Here is a 17829-nt window from a genome sequence, read left to right on the forward strand (position 1 = left end):
TACAAACTAGTACCATACTAATAATTGTTATACTTAATATAATTAATTATTATGTTTGTTTGTAATGATAATTTTTTAAAACTCAAGAAATTCTGAGTCACTCTAAATGATTTCTTTGTCACTGTTGAGTGAACTTTGAGAAATGTTTTAGGTGTAAATTAACAGTAACTCCATTAGCGGGTGAGCAATAAGACTTAATTGATAGCATGTAATTTTTCATGCAATAATGTTTTGAATTTCTTATCGAGTCATGTTCTGTAAGAGATAGATGTGTGGTAAATGCAGAAGGAATATACAAGACATATTTTTAAACTAAGTACTGTTTTGAAATTAAAAAAAAAAAACAAGTACACTATTCTTAACAATTTTACAATTTTTACATGAAGCATGTACTTTAATCTGCTTTTCTACATAATTGCCACCAATATTAAGGCACTTGTCATATCGTGCAACCAGCTTTTGAACACCGTCATTGTAGAAGTCTGCCGCCTGACTTAATAACCACTACAACACGTCGCTTTGACACCATCATCATCGATAATTTAAGCATTCTGTCACAATTTCATAGACAACAATACTTCTTGAAACTTGAGGAAACTCTTCAGATAGCGAAGAAATCGTATATTGTCTGTTCTCTCTCACTTTTTCGTCAACTTTTTGCACCAAATCTTCATAATGACAGGTCATCCATTCTGTTCCTCATCATGAATATTCTGGCAGCCATCTTTAAAAGCTCTAACCCATTTTCATACCATGCCATCGCTCATATTGTTCTGTCCATACATTTCACTGATCTGATGATGAATTTCAGCCGCTTTCATATTTTTAACACTAAGAAAATGAATCTCACCATGTATTTCACAGTCGGCGGGATTCTCGATCATCGGAGGCATTTTAAATACTCGCAAACAAATGTAAACACAGTTGAATATTTCCATAATGGCATCTGTGGCTTGCCAACAGATGCAGCTATACAGTGCGCATATGTGGAATGCCGACCGCAGCATAGCAGCGACGGAATTTCAAAACGGTACTTACTTTAAAAACATGTCTCATATAATTGTGAATTTCCTTCTTGTTTTTCATTGTTTCAACTTCTTATAGATAGACAAGTGAAATAATTTCTGTAGTCACTGCTGCCTCCATATTGGAGTAAAGTTTGTCTGTATATTGCTAAGAATTAATTTGGGTAAGTCAGTGAATTATATCGGTTAATCCAATCAGAAATAGTCCCTCTATGGGTTTTCTTCCTTCTCCTTATCTTATCCTTCTTAGTGAACCCTTTCCTATTCCTAGGACAAGCGCCAGAGTTGGTAGTTGGCTCAGTCAACCCGGTTCTATTTCTGACATAGTGCTAGCAACTGGCAGGGAAGTTCTTTACTGGGCTTTAGTAGGTATCGACACATTTTCCTGTGAAATTATCCAGGGCTGGAAAAAACTTACTTGTGACAGGTTTAGCCAGGTTTCTCATTCATATCCCTAATTATCTATTTAAATTGCTAATAATTCATTTAATACAAAACTGATGCAAAAGCCCATTATTCCAATTTATATCTATTGTTATTTCAGCTAATATCTCAAATTGTGTCTGCATGGGATTATGTATGAATGAAACTTAATGAATTAGTATATTTCACTAAAACGCAATTTATAATTTTGAATTATAAAATTTTATCTAAATCTGCTGTGTTCACTTGAAATCTTATTACAGGGCAATCTCCTATTAATGAAAATTATATCTTTCGCTTTTGCTTATTGAAAGATAGTTTTTATTTATTTGTTATCAAACACCTCCTAGCACTACATTGCTTTAGCGTAATGTCATCTCACTTAGCTCACACTTTGTAACAGTCTCTAGATTGGACTTAGTGCTGACTGTAGTGTTCCTTTTTACTTCCTTGTACAAAGTATTGGTTTTCAGGTTTCAACAGAAGTATCCATTTTGACCATCCCTGAATCCATTTTGACTAGTTTCAGCATGATCTCTGTACATACATACATGTGTATGTATCTCACATAACTCAAAAATGATTAGTCATAGGATGTTAAAATTGGATATTGAAAATTAAGAACTGTTGTAACATCTAATTATGCACTTCCCCTTTTGATTGCAATTGACTGGACCAAAAGTGTTCAAGAAAGCCCAAAATCCAAAAAATTTGTATTTTGGACTTTTCTTAACTGCAGTAGTGCTCTATGAGAGCTTTTCAACGATTATCATAAGTGTTACTTATTTTTGATTGGTTCCAGAGTTATAGCCAAATAAAACTTTAATAAATGAAATATTTGAATCTTACAAGGGGGGAAGGCATATCGGTTCAAATCAACTTCATCATCTTCTTTTTAACTTTTTTTTTTAATTTAAATGTATTGATTTATTAATAATTGTTAATCTCTGATTGTAAAAAAACATATTTTATAATAAATAATTCAATAATAACAATAAAAATTAAAAAAAATATCTGAAGTTTTTAATGAAATAAAATTTTATATACTTTTCATTTAAAGAAAATGTGTATATGTAATTTAATAGGCGTACAAGTAAATCATATGCCGTCCACATCAGATTTTTTTTACTTTTATGAAGCGGAAATGTTTTTGACCATATGTTTTCTTCTGAATATGTTTTATTTTCAGTGACTTCAGATAGCTGAAATTTAAAAATAATGGGAAATATAATTTTAGCGATTCTAATTTTTTATATTTTGTAAAGTTGATTTTATTGTATTTTAATTTTGTTTCATAAAATGTACACATTACTTAAACCTACCTCCAGAATTCCACAAATTGTTAACATCTCTTCAGTTGAAAAATCATCTTGAAGATTATAAAACCTGTGTAAAAAATCAGCAAGAGATTTTTTGTCGGCAATGAGTGTTATTAATTTATTCCATAACTGAGGATTTGCATTTCTCTGGTAGCAGATACGCAATGGTGTAATGGACTCGTAGCTTGGATGTGGTGAAATAAATTGTGTTATTCTTACCTAAAAGAAAAAGAAAAATGCAGTTACTCTTATAGTTTAAAAAATGGTGTTAGGTTATTGCTTAATATCTTAACATTCATGAAGGTAGACAATAATTTTAGTAAGATTAATTTAATATGAAAAACAATTTAATATAGCATTTCAAAATAAATAATATATAGTAAAATTTGATTATACTATTGACTAGTATTAATACTATTTGACATTAGTTGCAGGTCCACTCAACCAAACAAACTTAGCATAAGCTGCTGCTATAGTTGCTTATTAACTCCCCATTGGAATAGTAATATCTATTTCTCAAAAATTACAATAAAATGTTTTTAAAATTATAAATATTTTTAATGCGAATAGGAAGCTTGTATAAAAAGTATATAATTCTGTAACAAGGTAATTTCTGAAACGTAGAAGTTTCATGTTTAATACTTACTTTCTGTTATAATTGTGAATTTTTAAAATAGGACTGAATTTGGATGGGGTTTTTCCATAAAATAAAAAAAAAAAATGCAATTGTCAGGTACAAATACATACAAGGGAGGGTTAAAATATTTACATCTTCAACACTTGAGGTTTTGTCCACATGTCTCTAATCTGTAATTGATTGATTACACAACCATCAACACTGAAGGTCTATGCAGCGCTATTATTGTACTGTTGTATTTTTATTGATAATGCTGCAACAATAAAATGAACTCGATATTGAATTTATCAAAAGTTTTTAATTCCTTCACCAGCTATATTGAATTCTCAACATTATTTCTTACTTTGCAAGAATAGTTAGCAACCAGCCCTTTACTTTGTGCAGTATAAATAAACTTTCTTATTTAATCTAGTATCTGTAATTCAAATTATACTAAACAGTTTAACCGAGTTAGTAAAGAAGACATTAGATACATCAGTTCTGTCAGCCTTACTCAGACCCTGAACATTGAAATTCATGATTTTCAAACCAATATCATCCTATAAAAGTATAGGATTGCTGCCAGGGTAGGAAATTTTACTTATTAAATGCTGTAGCGACAGGAACAAATCAGGTTTAAAAAATTCAGTACCATCCAGCTGTTGTTCAGCTGAAATTTTTATAATTTTTTATTTATAAAATTATTTCTGTATTTATCTAATACAGTAAAACTTAGGAAAGAAGACTCAGCAGTAATTAAAGCCTACAATGGGTAATTCCAGAGTGGGGCATGAAATGATCCAACATTTGTTTTGGCAATAATTGTTTAGGTTAATAATTAATTATGAATGTGTTTTGTGTTGGCAGAAGTGACAGCAGTTCATGAATATTAATTTCTTTTTCCGAGTACAGTGTTCTGTATTGTTCCAAGATGGCTGACAAAGGAAGACCGACTGTTGAACAGCACGTAAAGACTATTGTTTTTTAATGAAATGAAAAGTGTGGTGCTTATACATGGACAGTTTTGTGCACATTTTCAAACTCGGTGGTCACCCTCAATTAAAACAATATATAGACTTTATGAAAAATTTAGTAGTGTCGGTTCAGTATTTGAGAGTAAGCGCAAACAGCATGCCGATGTTCATTCTCCACAGAATGTCGAATTTGTCAGAGCAGCATTGCTGAGGAGCCTGGGCAAATCAACAAGAAAAGCAGCAGCACAACGTAGGATTTCTAGACGATCTGTGCAGCAAATTTTAAAAACCAATTTGCATATGTATCCATATAAAATAACAGTGTTGCTTAAATTAATGGTTGACAACAAACATAGGCGGAATAAAAGGTTAGAAATTTTTGAAATGTGGTGCTATAGGAGAATGTTAAAAATCAGATGGGTGGATAAAGTGACAAATGAGGAGGTATTGCGGCAAATAGATGAAGAAAGAAGCATTTGGAAAAATATAGTTAAAAGAAGAGACAGACTTATAGGCCACATACTAAGGCATCCTGGAATAGTCGCTTTAATATTGGAAGGACAGGTAGAAGGGAATAATTGTGTAGGCAGGCCACGTTTGGAATATGTAAAACAAATTGTTAGGGATGTAGGATGTAGAGGGTATACTGAAATGAAACTACTAGCACTAGATAGGGAATCTTGGAGAGCTGCATCAAACCAGTCAAATGACTGAAGACAAAAAAAAAATGCTTAAAACCTTTGCAATCAACTATGGGGAACAGAAATGCTATTATTATCGATAATAGTAACAATTTCCACACAACTGGCAATGGTTTATCAACCTGACCAAATTGAAAAGAATTTTATCTATAATTAAGACAAGGTAGTTACAATCCATCCAACAAATGACTTTCCATATCCTTTTATTAATAAAACAATCATTTAGTCAGCCTTTAATATTAGAATTTATAATTTTTTATGTAGTAGTTTTCAATTGCAAAAAACAGGATGTTTTAACACATTTGAACATTACTTACAAGACTTTGTAAGTAATAAATGTAAATAATTTTTTTATATATTCTTCCTGTTAAATAAGATCTTAAAAATAAAAACTTAACAAAGTTCTAATAGGGTTCAGTTTTTGTTACAGTATGCTTTGAATGATCACGGGTGGTGGGTGGGGGCTTTTGACTGTCATCTTGAGGTACTGTTTGTTTCACAAAAAAGAAATGTAAAGTTTACCATCCAAAACTCAACCTTACACTATAGTTATTTAATCTGTGGGTCATGAAATTAAGACAGTTATATGGAAAAAGTGGAAAGTGAATTTTATTATAAAAAATTATATATATATATTCTAATTTCTATTACTATTATGTATAATTAAATATTCTAATCTTGCAATAGTAAATTTACATTTAAAACACAGTTCCTTATAATTTTATTGTTAATAAATCTACTATTGAAAATGAAATTTTGCTTGGTTCAAGGTTAATTTTTTCTTTGAGCTAAACTTTTTTTTTAATTTTAATTAATAATCATTGATAGATTGTTTCTATTCTAAATTAAAAATTTTTTTAAGACTTTTCCTCCTGTAAAATATTTTTTAGTTACATAAAATAGTATTAGATATATTAAACAATCGTGTTATTTTTTATAAACTGATAACTGCTGGTCACGTGTGATCAAAGTTTTTACTTTTGTGTGACGGAAGATTACTTTAATCTAAAAACTCCCTCTAATGAGACCTTGCCATTGGTGAGGGCCCTTCAGTGCTCAGTGATACAGAGTAGCTGGTCCGAAGGTGGAACCATATCGGAGAGGTATCTGTTGAGAGCCAGACTAATGAATGAATGATTCCTGAGAGAGGGCAGTAGCTCTTTCAGTAGTTGTTAAGGGTGTAGGTCAGGAGGACTTAAATGGCCATATCAAAAGTAATGGAAAAATACAGCTTTTTTTTTCAAAGAAAATGTAGCTCCCGCCATTTTCATGTAACAAAGTTGGAGGCACCTTCCTTGGTAAAATATTTCAGAGATAAACTAGTCTCCCACTTGGATCACCGAGTGGAGGATACTAAGGAAGGGGTCACCAGAAAATTAAAATAAAACATTCTATGAGTCAAAACATGGAATGTTAGAAGTCTTAAAACAGATTGGTAGGTTAGAAAATTTAAAGAGGAAAATGGATAGGTTAAATGTAGATGATAATAATAGTTGGAGATTGGAATGCAAGCATTGGAAAAGGCAAGGAAGGAAATATAGTGGGTGAATACGGGCTGGGCAAAAGGAATGAAAGAGGGGACCGACTTACAGAGTTTTGCACGAAGTATAATTTAGTAATTGCCAACACCCAATTTAAAAATCATAATAGAAGAATATACACTTGGAAAAAGCCAGGCGATACTGCAAGGTATCAGATAGATTATATCATGAAGAAAAGGTGTCAGCAGATGAATCGGTGGAATTTAGAGAAGCTTGAGGAAGAGGAGATAAAGAAGATTTTTGAGGAGGACATCGCAAGAGGTATGAGTAAAAAATATTAATTATATAAAAAATTAATAAATTATAATTTAATAGCTCATATAGAACAAACTGAAGCCCAAGTATGTAAACATATCAAAAGAGCACAGATGTTCATGCTCACTGCTATTGTGATTTCAGTATTCTTCAGGCTGATAATAATATTAAAAATAATCTTTCCATAATATTAAAAATCATTATCAATGATACAGGAAAAACAGTACAAAATTTAATCTATAAATACTATCACATTTGTGAATCTACTATAATAATTCCTATTGTATTGCATTTGCTACCTTTTGCCACTCAAAGCGGCACAAAAGATCATTAAAAACTGCTTGACCCAAGATCCCCAAAAGTTAAAACCAAACATATTTAATGAGTACATTTATTAATATTTAGACATTACAAATAAATATTTTAAATTATAAAATATACAATAGAAGTCTTATTTTAAGAATAAAAAAATGAAAATTGTAAAAATGAAGTAAAATGTCAGTCTAGTAATTCTATTTGCTCTGATTAATTAAAAAATTAGTTTAAAATAAAAATATTTCTTTAAAATGCCATTAATTTAAACTATACAAATTATATAATTAAATACAGAAGTAAACCTTATTTTACTAATAATAATAATAAAAAATATCTACAAATAATGTTCAAACTATAATCCTCAGGAAATTGAAATTTCGTGGAACATTTTCAAAATTGAATTGAAACTTCTTTTATGTTGTTGGTTACCTGAAATACAGAAAGAAAAAATAATAAATTCAGTATTGAAGGATAATACTTCATAATTGGTAATATTCCTTATACTCAATCCAAGTTTGACTCCTGCAACCAATTGGAAGCTGGACTGCCATGATAGCAGATTTAAAAAATGTTAGTTTAGACTAATTCACAGCACTAATTTTCCCAGCTTACTGCAATATTTTTGAGACTGTCGTACACTGAACCCCTATGACAAAAGTAAATGTTAACAGTGTACAAATCTGGTAAAAAAAAATATACGAAACATTACAGAAAAGTTGGTAAACAATGTACACTTGTCTCACAGACAGGTTAAATTTTATGATAAAAAGGACTTCTTTTTTCATTAAAAACCATATTGCGCATTCTTATTATGGTAAACACTGTTTTGTATCAATACATAACTTCAAAAATAATTTTGTTTTTTTAATACAAAATTATGTACAAGGTTTGATAAAAAAATATGCGAATTTTTTTAATTTCCCAGGCAGTACAAGTGTAATTGTCACAATTGTTTTTTTGTGTTTTTACACTTGTCCCTAACATATATTTATATTGGTAGCAATAATGGATGCTTAGTTTATTGTTGGTCATCAGAAATGTTACATGTCTTTTGGTATTGTTGGCGAGTTTTTAATGTGAAAAAATGGGACAAAGAATTTGGATTCAGAATGCAATAAAGTGCAGCACTACATTAGAAGTGTTGAATGTTACTATTGGTGATTCTTGTATGAAAAAAAACAAACGTTTCCAAGAGGGCTGTGAAGACGTTGAGAATGAAGAGTACCCTGGACATCCCAGCACAATAACAATCGATGACATGTCAAAAAAGTGAAGAAAATGATTATGGATAATCACTGAATCACTATCAGAGAGACTGCTGATATCGTCACATCACTTGGCTAATTTGTGCCATTTTTTTTTTTCTCATTTGTTCAAGCAATTTTTTCAGATGTTTTGGGCTTGAAACATGTGGCAGCAAAATTTGTTCCAAAATTGTTGAATTTCGACCAAAAGCAGTGCCAAATGAACAGTATTCAGAAGCTGCTGAATGAAGTGAACAACATTCCAAAACTGCTCAAACAGGTCATAACTGGAGATGAAATTTGGGTGTATGGGTATGATCTCAAAACTAAGGCCCAATCATCCCAATGAAAGCTTCCTGAAAAGCCAAGACTGAAAAAAGCTTATCAAGTTCGATCAAAGTGAAGTTCTGATCACTGTGTTGTTTAATTTCAGTGGCTTAGTGTATCATGAGTTCTTGCCAGCAGGTTGAACAGTCAATAAGGAGTACTACCTGTAAGTTCTACTCTGTTTACACAGAACAATCCAAAGAAAACGCTTCGATTTTAGCGAAATAATTCATGGCAATTGCACCACAATTATGTACCTTCTCATATTTCACTGATTGTTTGTTAAGTTTTGACCAAAAACAAGACCGTTATGATGCTTCAGCCTCCGTATTCACCAGACATGGTCCTCTGTTACTTCTTCCTATTCCCAAATCTGAAAGAACCATGGAAGGATGACGTTTTGCAAACATTGAAGAGATAAAGACAGAATCGCTGAAAGAGCTAAATGCCATGCAGAATTGTATTCGAGGGTTGGTTCAAAGATTGGAAAAAGCACTGGACAATATTTGAAGGAGAGTACATTGAAGATGACAAAAACAATATTGATGATTTTTTGAGAAAAACTAAAATTCTGCTTATTTTTTTACCAAACTTCATTTCATGATATGAATAAATTACTATTCATACATAACACTAATCATTATATAACATAGATAATCATATTTAAACTATTGAAATAAACCACCTAGTACAGAATATTGAGATAATTCCATTATTGGAATTATTCAAATCATGACTGAGAATTTGGGATCCTGCCAAAGTACTTTCATGGAAAAATTAGGTAATATATATCTCATCTCAATATTCTGTGCTATTTAGTTTATTTTAATAAAATTTAAATATAACTTAACACTACAGAAGTGTAATATGGTGTAATATACAATTAATCTTAATTATTACTCATACAGTACTTGAATACATTATGTATTCATAATTATATAGCATAATTTATACTACTTATATACAAAAACTGTACAGTATAGATGGTGCTACTTTAGTGGCTTCACTGTTTCTATTTCATTTCAACTGTCAAATTATTTTAATTTTAACATTATAATTCACAGTTTACTGATCAGAGTTATTGAATACATATTTAATTTCCACTATTAACTTACGTATTTCATTTATTCATTGCCAACTGACTTTTTCTAAGATTAATATAGTATTTTATTTACTCCACTTTAAACTGAAATCAAAAAGAAAAACTTTCTCTTCAGTTAAGAATTTGTTCACGTTGGTCCAACAAAAAATCCTTCAGTAAACACTAATTTGAGCTAATTAATTTAAAAACTTCAGTGTACAAATAAGAAAAACTAACACAAGCTTTGTGGTATATATTTAATCAAATTAGAACAAGTTCCTGAAAAATTCTTAACAGCCCTTTTAGTGCAGAAAAATCTGTTGTGTATAGCAGTACTTAAAGTGTACTTTGACCACTTCTTTAAACAATACTTTTTCTTTAGTACAGATCAAGATATGTCACTAAGAATACCATGATTTATACCATCCATATAAATGTTTTAATTTATATTCAAATAAATAAAACTAAATGTCATCAAATGATACAGAATCACATTTCCAATATTATTAATAAAAGTAAGGCTATCTTTAAATAGCATCAGAGCTATTGTATAAGTAGAAGTAACTATTTTTATATACATCGTTACTAAAATAGCATTTTAAGCTCATGAAAGAAATTTCAACTCATCATATAAAGTCCAAAACCCTTACCGTAAATTAAAAAAAAACCCTGTGATTTATCACTAACATTAATGATATACACCAAAAAGATTCAACAGTAACTTACACTGAACATTCTAAATGATATGCAGTGTTAAAATTTTATTTCTTTCAAGCACATTATAAACTTAACCTATTCTTTATGCAAACTGACAGTAATGAAAATGGCTTTACTTTAGTTTAAAAAATAGTTATATTTTCTTAAAACAAACATTAATTTTTACTGTTTTATTAAAATTATTTATGTAAAACTCAAGCATAACAAATAATTACTGACCAATGTGTTTAAAATATTTCATATTTATGCAAAGTACTCTTGTATGAAATAAGAAAAATTATTCTGGCTTCAAATAACATCATAAAATTATTATGCTGAAATTTTAGAAAATACCATTTGTGATTCTTCAAAAATCTGCAACACATATATATTTTTTATCAATTTTCTGAAATACGTAAGCAATTAGAATAAAACAAATTTTTAAACAGATTATTAAAATAAAAATAGACGAGTACATTTAAAAATAATCTAAACACAGCATTCACTTCATGTTATTGATTATTAATATTAATAAATGAACCACCTAATAAAACAAATTTTACAAATAATTTTGATCCTATTCAATTTCCACAAATAGTAAATTATGTTTAAATCATAACTTTCATGTTTTAGAAATTATTTGTGAGCAAGTTTATTTTTTTCATGTTATTTCAAATTGAGAACTGAATATAATAAGTAAATTATTTCAAAATATATATTTTTTATCACTTTCATTAGAAAAAAAATTCTAAATATGTGTTTTTATTCCTCTATATTAATTAGTATTAAGAAAAACTTTGAAAAAGGAAAAAACACAGACTGTATATCATAAACATAGAAATGTAATACGTCACCAAATAATGAAATTCAAATTACGGTTCACAAACATTATATATAGAACATCAATGTTGTAAATGTACAAGAACTGAGATGACTGTTTGCATCAATGGTCAGGATAACATGAAAATTACTATGTTCATTAATAGCAATGGCAAATGACAACTTATTCATTCACAGTTAAGAGCAGATAATACCTTGATGATAAATAAAATCTTTCAAATCATATAAACAGACTAAATATTTATTTTGTCTATCTATTTACAGATTCTAATTTAAGTTATCTGAAAGAAACTTACTAATGGACCACTAAAGGAACATCAACTACAAAAGAAAATTGAGAATCTTTTACTTTGCGAGCATATGGAAGGACTATTTTCATATCTGAGGGTTCAACAATAAACTGATTTAGTATCTGTAGTGAAAATATATTACACCACTTTAAATTAAATAAAACTAGAATTTGTTTAACTGGGCATTAATGTAAGAGATCATGAAAAGTAATAATTAGTTTAAGCTGAGTTTACAAAAAGTTAGAGCGTTAAAAAATTTCCTCCCTGAATAAAATCAATGTACCTAGCAAAATTAACACCAGTATCTTTGAAAAGTAAATTATTCTAGATTTGTGGTTCAGGGGTTATTAGTATTTAACCCCCCCCACAAAAAAATATGTGAGCTATCTAAATACTGAATAACAGAATTTGCATATTCATCCATAATAAATTTCAAAATTTTCAAAAAACAGTTTCCACAAATCATAAATAAATGTTTTAATTATAGAATTCAAGAACTGAAGATGTAGGATCCTATGAAAATTGATTCTTGGAATTAATATAGTAAGTTTAACTTTATTTATTGTATTTTGGTGATTTATATTTTATTTAATATTAAATTTTATTAGCACAGTGTGGTAAATACACACGTGAGTGTGCGCGTGCATGCACACACAGATGTCCATACATAGAATACATAAAAATAAATAATAATAAATAAATAAAAAACTGGTTTTCATAAAAAAATATTTTGTTATACATGGAAATTTATGAGATACCTGTATACACTAGTCGGTTAGGATTCACTTTGTTTGCCCTTCCCTTCTAGTTGGCCAACTTTGTTCATTATTCTCAACCCCAAAGAAGCTGGGGCCTCAATGTATGTATGGCTTTAATGTAGTATGAAAACATGAATGTGCTCTACAAATTTTAAAGCAATCAGTCTGTTGGTTCTCGCACTATACTGTTGCAAACGATTAGAACTGCCATAAACTTTTGCACCTATATATTAGGTAAATATATATAAACTAAAACTAAATACATTTGTCTACAAACATTAAAGACATATACTTTGTGATCCAAAAACTTCAAATTACCTTCATCAGGTACTTTTTCTATCAACCATTGCTTGATCACTCATAAATCACTTGCTATGGAAAATTTTTCAAGAGATAGAAGTTTTTTATGTTTAGCCTCTAGAACCATCGTAAAGTATTCAGAGGATGAATGAGGATGGCGTGTATGAATGTAAATGAAGTATAATTGTACAGTCTCAGGTTGACCATTCCTGAGATGTGTGGTTAATTGAAACCCAACCACCAAAGAATACCAGTATCCATAAAAAACTGCCTCTACTAGGATTTGAACCTTAAAATTTTCAACTCAAAATCAGCTGTTATGCAATGACAAGTTTACCACTAGACCAACCAGTGGGTTTCTTAAACGCATCTCGTAAGTTACCCGTTGCATCTAAAATGTAAAAATCTTAATTTTTTTTATAGCCCTTACTCATCAGTGTTTGTTGAAAATAAGAAATGCACATTCATTCTGCTGTTCCAAAACATATTAGACTGTTCACACCAACCTGTTTACTTTCAACTGGTATTATAATTTAAATCAAAAAAAAATATCACTGCCTAAATTTCAGTCAGCAGTGACACCAATTGTTACTTATTTTAAAATTTGCTCATGTATATGTGACCTCCTTTTCTAAATAAATTAATGAAAGGTAATCATATTTTAGAAAAGTGGCAAAATAATAAATTAGTATATTCTTATTAAAAAAGTAATGAAAATACATAATAGTATAAGTGCATAAGTGAATAAATCCACCGGGGTGGTCTAGTGGTGAACATGTCTTCCCAAATCATTTGATTTAGAAGTCGAGTGTTCCAGCGTTCAAGTCCTAGTAAGGTCAGTTATTTTTACACAGATTTGAATACTAGATCGTGGATATTGGTGTTCTTTTGTGGTTGTGTTTCAATTAACACACATCTCAGGAATGGTCGAACTGAAACAAGACTACACAAGGCTACACTTCATTTACACTCATACATATCATCCTCTGAAGTATTATCTGAACGGTAATTACCAGAGGCTAAACAGAAAATATAAGTGAATTATACATTATTAGTAGAGACTAGTAATCAAAGCAGTTAGCGTGACTTAAAAATTATTTAAAAATAAATAAACAAGACGAATAATAACAGTCCCTTAATTAACAAATTAAAGAAATACAAAAGTAAGTTAAAAAGTTGGGAAGAGTCTCAAATTCTAACTAATCACTTATGTACTAAATAACAGCACTAGTGTTGTAAATCTTAATAAGTTATAATTTATTAACTTACACCAGCAATTTTCTCCCAATGTGATGGCAAAATGAATTTTATTTCAACAACCTCATTGATTATTCTGTCTATACCATCCAATCTAACTAATAACTGCAAAAGATAAACATTTTTTTGGGTTCTGAAAACAAGTAAATCTTGGTTTACATTGTCATAAAAACAATACAATTGCAAAAGTGAAGCAAATATATTACTTTTTTTTTTTTGTCTTCAGTCATTTGACTGGTTTGATGCAGCTCTCCAAGATTCCCTATCTAGTGCTAGTCGTTTCATTTCAGTATACCCTCTACATCCTATATCCCTAACAATTTGTTTTACATATTCCAAACGTGGCCTGCCTACACAATTTTTTCCTTCTACCTGTCCTTCCAATATTAAAGCGACTATTCCAGGATGCCTTAGTATGTGGCCTATAAGTCTGTCTCTTCTTTTAACTATATTTTTCCAAATGCTTCTTTCTTCATCTATTTGCCGCAATACCTCTTCATTTGTCACTTTATCCACCCGTCTGATTTTTAACATTCTCCTATAGCACCGCATTTCAAAACCTTCTAATCTTTTCTTCTCAGATACTCCGATTGTCCAAGTTTCACTTCCATATAAAGCGACACTCCAAACATATACTTTCAAAAGTATATATTTAGTTTCAAGTATATATTACTTGAAACTGAAATTATGCTGCTCTATTCATGGTCAGCGAGACTGATGACTAATCAGTCTTTGTTAATGAATTGTTAAAATGATGTAGTGGTTAGCATGCTAGCTCCTAAATCATTTAATCTTGAGTTCAATTATAGACATGAGTGTGGTATTTTTTCACCTATAATTTCATCTTTGAAATTAAAATACATGCAAAGCATGTTCAAGGTCATGTAGTATAAAAAATGTGTACATTTAAATATAATTAAAACAATTTTAGATTAATTTCAATTTCAAATGGATTGTGATATTTAGTTAATCATTTAGTAAGTACTAATCAACATCAATACTCCCAACATACTTCAACATAAAAATACATGAACTATAGGAATATTAAACACAAACAGTTGGAAAATGGAGTTGCAAATAAACTTGTGGAAAAAGTAAGAGAAACATAGCTACCACTACCACACTGGCAGCCACACTTCACTTATATACACAAAGTATTCTTTGATCACTGGTGCTATGGGTGTGGTAACAGTTAATTCTCTGAAGTAAATTTACCCTCAGAATAAATAGAAAATATTGAAAAGTAAATTAGTTATACTATACAATGTACATTTGTAAAAAATACAAATACAGTTATTTTCCCAGTAAATATGCCCAGAAAACATACAAATGACTTCAACAAAGTTATTAAAATCTGATAAATGTTATAATATTTATAACAAAAGATAAAAAGTTTTTCTATTACATAGTTATATCATATAATCTACTCAATAGAAAAAAACTGAATTTTACAACACTAAAAAACATGATATTCTCTACATTATTCTTATTCATTACAATTTATTTGATGATAACCAATAGAAATTATGGTAAATTGTTTTCCCACTAGTGTTATTTCAAAGTTCCATAATTTCATCTACAGATTTTATTAAAAAAATCTAATGTTTAGGTATATTTCATAACTTTTTACCTTTTGTCAAAGGATAAAAAAAAAATCTTTTCTGATGGTCGGTTCAATATTACAGCCATTAAAAAAAGGTGCCACCAACTCTTGCTGAAGACAGGATTTTTTTTCACTGAATTGTATATTTTATCAACATTATAAAAGTTTTATACATTACATAGTTTCACGATTTTAATTAACAAATTGCTGGTAAAATGGCTCTTCAGGAAAGAATTTTCAATTAAACTATTGAAAATCTTGGTCATTTGTTTATTTAAAGAGCACTGTTGCTTCAATTAAGTGTGCAATACATTACAAAAAGCTTAGCTTGTCTGAACAATTGCTACATCATGCAGAATTTATCATGCGACTATTTGTTAGATCTTCATGACAGATCCAGCGGATTAGAAATGATAACACCAGTGTCCTGGCACGGTTATGTGGTTATGCACATACAGAGTGAGCAACTTAATACTATACTTAACACTAGAGAATAAACACAAATGAGACATGTAACATTTTATGAATGAAATGAATATGTAAATTTAATTAAATTCTGTATTTACATTAGAAATATTTTACATATTTACAATATATTAAAAAAAGATGTTTGAAGTGAACATCCTATGCAGCAATGCACTTATGTGATTTAGTGACCAAATTGATAATCACCTGATGCAAAATGATGTTGACAATGCTGTCAGTTTCTTTCTGAATTTTCACCTTCAGTTCATTGATAGTTTGGGCATTTGATTCATAAACTTCATCCTTCAAAGAGCCCAAAGGAAAGAATTGCAACTAACCATATCTCTTCTTTTTTTTTCCTGTTTAGCCTCGGTAACTACCGTTTAGATAATTCTTCAGAGGATGAATGAGGATGATATGTATGAGTGTAAATGAATTGTAGTCTTTTACATTCTCAGTTCGACCGTTCCTGAGATGTCTGGTTAATTGAAACCCAACCACCAAAGAACACCGGTATCCACGATCCAGTATTCAAATCCGTGTAAAAATAACTGGCTTTTTACTAGGACTTGAACGCTGTAATTTTCGACTTTCCAAATCAGATGGTATGTTCACGCAGTATATGAACATTTTATACTACTGAACAAAGTAGAAAAATCACAGTCCACACACTACGACAGCTTGATGCGTACTGAGTGTAGAAATGTTTTGATGCCAAGATGGCATGAAACACTAGGCACAAACGTAAGTTACTTTCTGGACTACCATATATATATATATATTAAATAAATTAACTCAATCCACCCAAGTACAGAAATAAGAAAACTCTTACCTAATTTTTTATTTATTATTTTTCTTTTCTTAATAATTTTATGATAGTACTTTTACAGGATCCTGCATCTAAATTTCTAAATCAGTATTAACATCAGAAATAGAGTGTTTATTATTTATAAGGTGATCCGAAAGGATTTTATTTATAATTTTGGAAATAATATAAGATAGAGCAGATATAAGATCAAGAAGCGACCTTTGATTGATTTTACATCTGCTCCATCTTATATTATTCCAAAATTATAGATAAAATACTTAGGATAAAATTGAATTTACATTACAGTTACAACATAAAAAATGGGTACAAATTTGTAAATAAATTAAAAAACTTAACAATTGGCAGGAACACTAGGGTGGCGAGTTATGATATATAAGTAACATTTATCCTAGTGTACTTTTTGATAAAACAATTCATATAAAAAAAATTAAATTAATAAATAATCCTGAAGACCCTGAATTTATTGATAACAGCATCACTATTATGAGGAACATATGTCAACAAAATTACTTTGAATTTAATAACAAATTTTAATAAACAGGAAAATACCTTATCTATGAGATTTCCTTTATTTGCTATTATGTCAGAGATGTACTTACAATATTTTGAGATTAAAGTTGCCTATGGCATTATTCACACTCATAAGGTTTTATTATGGACTTGTTATGTTGATGTTTTTGTCATTTAGATCCGGTTATAAATAATGAACACCTCATAATTTTGAATAAACTTAATTCATATTATTATAATTAAAAATTTACTTGAAGGTATAAACAAAACAATCATTTTTCTAGATGTTTGTATTGAAATTAACAAATATAATCCAACTGAAGTTTCAAAATACAGGAATCCTATAGCCAATAAAACCTCAATTTATACAAAATCAAATTATCCTTGTTCTCATAAAATTTACATATATACAAATATGATTAATAGAGCTTCCTATTATACGCAAAATAATAAAGAGAAA

The 17829-nt window shown here is 29.5% G+C and overlaps 1 long non-coding RNA gene across 1 annotated transcript in view; it reads right to left on the reverse strand.

The window, feature by feature from the left end:
* Window positions 1–2844: 2844 nt before the first annotated feature.
* Window positions 2845–17829, reverse strand: part of LOC142331582 (uncharacterized) — a 57951-nt gene continuing 42966 nt past the window's right edge. Inside the window, exon 3 of the long non-coding RNA XR_012758049.1 lies at window positions 2845–2986. This is a non-coding gene — a long non-coding RNA (uncharacterized LOC142331582). The remainder of the gene's footprint in view (window positions 2987–17829) is intronic.

This window comes from Lycorma delicatula, chromosome 10, assembly GCF_047948215.1.
Source record: "Lycorma delicatula isolate Av1 chromosome 10, ASM4794821v1, whole genome shotgun sequence".
Taxonomy (NCBI): Eukaryota; Metazoa; Arthropoda; class Insecta; order Hemiptera; family Fulgoridae; genus Lycorma; species Lycorma delicatula.